The sequence below is a fragment of the Arvicola amphibius genome, chromosome X (assembly GCF_903992535.2).
Source record: "Arvicola amphibius chromosome X, mArvAmp1.2, whole genome shotgun sequence".
In the NCBI taxonomy this organism is placed as follows: Eukaryota; Metazoa; Chordata; class Mammalia; order Rodentia; family Cricetidae; genus Arvicola; species Arvicola amphibius.
The window spans coordinates 110,670,218-110,675,431 of NC_052065.1; positions in this window are offsets into that span (position 1 = coordinate 110,670,218).

A 5,214-nucleotide genomic window follows, 5' to 3' on the forward strand; every position below is an offset into this window, starting at 1 on the left:
GAGAATTGAGCTTAGGATGATGTTACACCCTTACAAACCCTGCACTCTGGACATAGAAACAGGAAGTGCTAAAGGCCAGCCTGAGGTACTTGAGACCCTGGAAACAAATAAGAAAACCATCACATGCCTTTGCGGAACTGCACACCTTCCTCGATGGGAGTCTGTCAGATGCGTTCTTGTGTATTATCCTGGAGCCAACCTAACAGATTTTCTTTCCTATCTCTGGAAGGACTGGGTTTTGTCCTGGTAGTTTTGTTACTGGGGAATGGAGCTTCATTTGGGCCGTATCGACCTGTGATGGTTCAAAGTACTTTCCCATTTCCTTATGCAGAGGTGACTAAATCATAGATCTGTACACTCAAAGGTGGCTAAGTGAAGCTGTAGGAAATCACGAGTTATATATTTTGATTCTACTGCATGGACGGGCTTTGTGGGACCTAGTCTGTTTGGATGCTCACCTTCCTGGACCTGGGGGGAGCGGGGAGGACCTTGGACTTAACATAGGGTAGGGAACCCTGACTGCTCTTTGGCCTGGAGAGGGAGAGGGAGGGGAGTGGGGGGAGTGGGAGGAAAATGGGAAGGGGGAGGAGGTGAAAATTTTTAATAAAAAAATATTTAAAAATAAATACATAAAAGCTGTTTGGGGGAAAAAAAGCAAGCCAGGGGAGAACATTGGGATGATGCTATCAGCTGAGCTACTCAACGCCCTCCTGGGAATGCAGTGATGGAAGACTTTTTTGATCAGCAGAGCAACACAGCCAGCCCCTGAGGCTCTTTCCCAAGCCACAGCCTGGGATCATAGAGAGGCCTGGCTCAGGAAAGAAGAACTCTGTGTTCTCAGACAGGCAACGCCAGATGGGGAAGCAGGAAGCTGAAGGTTGCTGAGCTGCCTCATTCCTCCCTCAGTTTACCTAGTGCGCTCAGTAGCAGTGTTCGGGCAGAGTGACTCTTCTGTCTCCAATAAAGGAAGCAGCAATGTTCTCACCTACTCTTGAGCCTTTCCACACGGATTTCCAAAAGGCTTCCTGAAGACATCTGGCCAAACTATTTTAACATCCTTAAAGCTAAATCAGAAAGCCAGTAGGGGGTGTGGGGATCTGGGACTATATCTCAGAGGTTGAGTGCTTGCCTAGAATTTTATTCATTAGGCCTTGGGTTCAATCACAAGCACCAGCACACACACACACACACACACATCACGTCACATCCCACACACACGCTTGTGCACACGCGCTTGTGCACACACGAATAATCAGGGGCTACTGAGTACCAGCCTTAGAGCTCCCTCAGAACAGGATGTCTACAGCAAGCGAAAACTGCCTGGGAAAAGGGATCTGAAGGGTAGAACAAATGGACTCAAGCACCTTGCTTCTGCAGGTTTCTTTATTCCTTGGGCAAGGAAGGAAAAAAGGAACGTTGTCCACAAGCCTTTCAGTTTATAGAGAAGTACAGACAAGGTAGCAATTCCACAGGCGGTGCCAACAGTATCAAACACGCATTTTAGAGTCACAGAGGCAGGTAGGTAAGGGAGGCCTCTTACATCTCAGAGTGGGGGAGTGGCTGTGAAGCTCCCAGCAGATATCAGGAAGATTAGTTAAGAATGGGACTTTAAATTACGACAGAATTCTAAGACTTTCTCGCGCACTAACTACAGTTTTTAGCTGTAACTAGGAGTTTATGGTTGATAATTGTAGGAAAACACAGCAGCGCTGCTGTGCTTTCTAAGCATTTCCACTTCCCTGGCGGCTGGGAACACACCTTTGGTAGCCATAGCAACCTGTGGGCCTGGGAGGAAGGCAAGATGCTTGATTTGTACCTAGCTGACTGAGAAAAAGAAAAAAAAAAACCTCTTTGGAGACTTTGCTTTCAGCTCCAGCAGGGTACCTGCCAGTACCCAGTGAGAATTTCTTTCCCTGAGGCTGGGTTAGTGACTCAAGCCTTTTTCATGTATCTCTAGGGGTAAAGGCAGAAACAGTTAATTTTCCTGAGCTATGATCTTATGTTAATTGAAACCAAGGTGAAGAATAAACACAGACTATTAGTAACTTGTTGGGTTAGAGAAAAGGGCCAGTAGATTCCATCACCTTCCTGAGTCTGCTGCTAGAGAATTCAGGGCCACCCAGACTTTCTTGTCAGTAGAGCAGACATACTGTCTGTCCTGTTCAGTGCCTCCTGTTTGGGGCTCCTTTCTTGTCAATGAGTCCTGTCAGTAAGGGTAATTGTGGGGGACTAACTTAGCAGATTTGACTATTAGAACAAAGGTTTGGCTGAGTGAATGCTTTCACACCAGGGCTTCACGGCGTGAGAGAGGAGATCCAGGTGCCCACACAGGAAGAAAGTATCTCAACAAATGATTTATATACTGCTGGGATATTATAGAAGGGAGAAACATCATGACTCCACAAGACTTTTACAGAATTGACAGTAACTTATCCAAAAGACAGGTATTCCCAGAAGTCTGCAAAATGGGATCTCCACCAGATCACATTCCTGCGGATTTTTCTCTTGGTCTGCCAGCTGTACTTATGCTGTGCAGACTTGTGGGATTGTGGCAATGCACCATAACCCACACACCACAACACATACACACACACACACACACACACACACACACACACACACACAAATCAGTACTGAAGTCAAGGACCTAAGCCCAGCCCATACCACGTTTATCTCCCTGAGGTATTGGTTATGTTTTCCACTCTGACCACTGCTAACCCGGGATCTTCTGAACATGCATACACCATTGCCCTGGACTTTTCAGACAACATACTTACAAAGACAAAAGATGCCAATTAGTAGCATAAGAGAGAGAAAGAAGTATCATGCAGGAAGAGGCAGCCTAGGGGAAAGCCCAAATGGACGATCTTATGGAAACCTCATCAAGTGGGATAGTGAAGGGATGAAACAGTCTGGCAGGACTTACTTGTATTTGGAGAGTAGGTTCCTCTCCACACCAATGTCCTGAAGCAATTCATTAGCTACATCTGAATCCTCTCCTGAAAGAAAGCAGTACAATTTTTAGAAACCAGATGCAGCAGCCAAGAGGCCCAAAGGTACAAAGAGTCCAGGTAACCAAAATGATTGAATTGTATATGGAAGAATGGGCCAGTCCCCTGTGCTGGAGAGTTCAGTAGGAGGTGGGTTATTCCAGGCAGGAGGACCCTGTAACGGGTAGGGACTGCAGGATGCAGGGAGAATCTGGCAGCCATTCTCCACTTTCACATGTTAAATGGGCACCTCAGCCTTTTGTCCCAGGTTTGGAACTGAACAAAACTAGTAAAATTGAATGAGACAAAATACTAAGTCTATTCTAAGCCTTGAACTCAGTTGATACCAACTGAGGTTTTTTTTTTTTTTTTTTTTTTTTTAAAGACTGTGTATCATAGTTAGCTTCAGCTGTCAACTTACGCACCTAGGAAGAGGGATTCTCGACTGGGAAGTTTTCTCCATCATATTGGCCTGCTGGCAATCTGTAGGGGCATTTTTCTGGCTGGTAATTGATGTGGGGGGTCCAGCCCACCATGGAAAGAACCATTCCTACACAGGTGAGCCTGAATTCTATAAGAAAGGCAGATGATAAGTGGAGACATGTTGGACAGGGTATGGGGCAGATGGGAGGAAAATAGACCTGAAGAGAATCATATTTCATTCTATACAGGTATGACATTATCAAGAATAAAGGAACTTTAAAAAATGAAAGTGTCGCTACCCTTAGCTGTCAGGAAAATATACATGAAAGCTACTTTAATATTTCATCTTATCCCCATCTGAATGGCTAAGATTAAGAAAAAACAGCAAAGGAGGATTGGGGAATGAGGGATCCCAATGCACTGTTGATGGAAATGAAAATTGGTGCAGCCCCTGTAGAATTGGTGTGCCCACTCTTCACAAAAGCAGAAATTGGTCTACCATACAACCCAGCTACACCACTCCTGGGCATGTATCCCAAGAACTCCATTTCCCACTGCAGAGACACGCACATCAGCGTTCATGGCTGTTCCATTAACAACGGTTACAATACGGAAGCAGCATAGATGTCCATCAACTAATGAATGGACGCTGAAAATATACTACATGTACACAGTGATATTTTATTCAATTGTAAGGAAAAATGAAATTTGCAAGTAAATGAACGGATCTTGAAAACATGGTGGGTATCCCATAGCCAGAAAGATATCAGGGGTGTGTGTGGGGGGGGGTAGCTGAACATGAAGCTGAGAGCAGGCTAGTCAGTAAGCAACATTTTCCCATAGTCTCTACCCCAGCTCTTGCCCTGTTTTCCTTTGATGGTGTGCTATATGTAACGAGGAAAGCAGATAAACCCCTTCTTCATAGTTAACTTTTGGTCAATGATTTAGCACAGCACCAGGAAAGCAAACACTGGGTGGATCTGCCTTTCCTACAGGGATTTTCAGGGATGTCCTTGCAGTGCTGGAGGTGAAACCCAAGGCCCCACACATCTGGACACCTGAGATACACCCTCAATCCCTCATGCTATGAGACTCCTAAGAAAGGAGTTTTTCTGTACAATCAAATCTCAGTGGTTGATGGTGCAGTAATTGTGGAAATCGTTGTGGAGTCTTCTCACAAAAGCTGAAATTAGAATGACAACGTGACCAAGCAATACCATTCCTGGCACATACCTCAAGAACTCTATATTCTATCAAAGGGATAGTTACACGTCCTTGTATATTGTTTCCCTATTTACAACAGCAAGGAAACAAAATAGGTTTAGATGTCCAACTGATGAATAAATAATGAAAATGTGATGTATGCTTACAAAATCAACTTTTATTCTGGTGTTTAAATTATAAAAACTTTCAGGAAAATGGATGAAACTGAAAATATATATTAAGCAACATAGGCTTAAAAAGACAAACATTGATCTCTCTCATAGGTTTAATTTTTCAATATCTATGTTTATGCAGGAGGGAGTGTATAGAGAGATCAGAGAACTAGAAAGGATTCTATGAAAGAAGAAAAAAGTGACCTTCCAGGAGGAGAGGGGTGTAATCGAACACCTGTGATTTGGAAAGAGAAGGGAATTGCTAAAATTGGAAGGGTTTGAGCAGGGATGAGGAGCAAGGATATGAGGTCAAGAAGGACAAGGAGGAAGGGTCAACCAAAACTAAGCATTATGGAAATGCCAGCTAGGCATGGTGGCGCACTCCTTTAATCCCAGTACTCGGGAGGCAGAAACAGGCAGATATC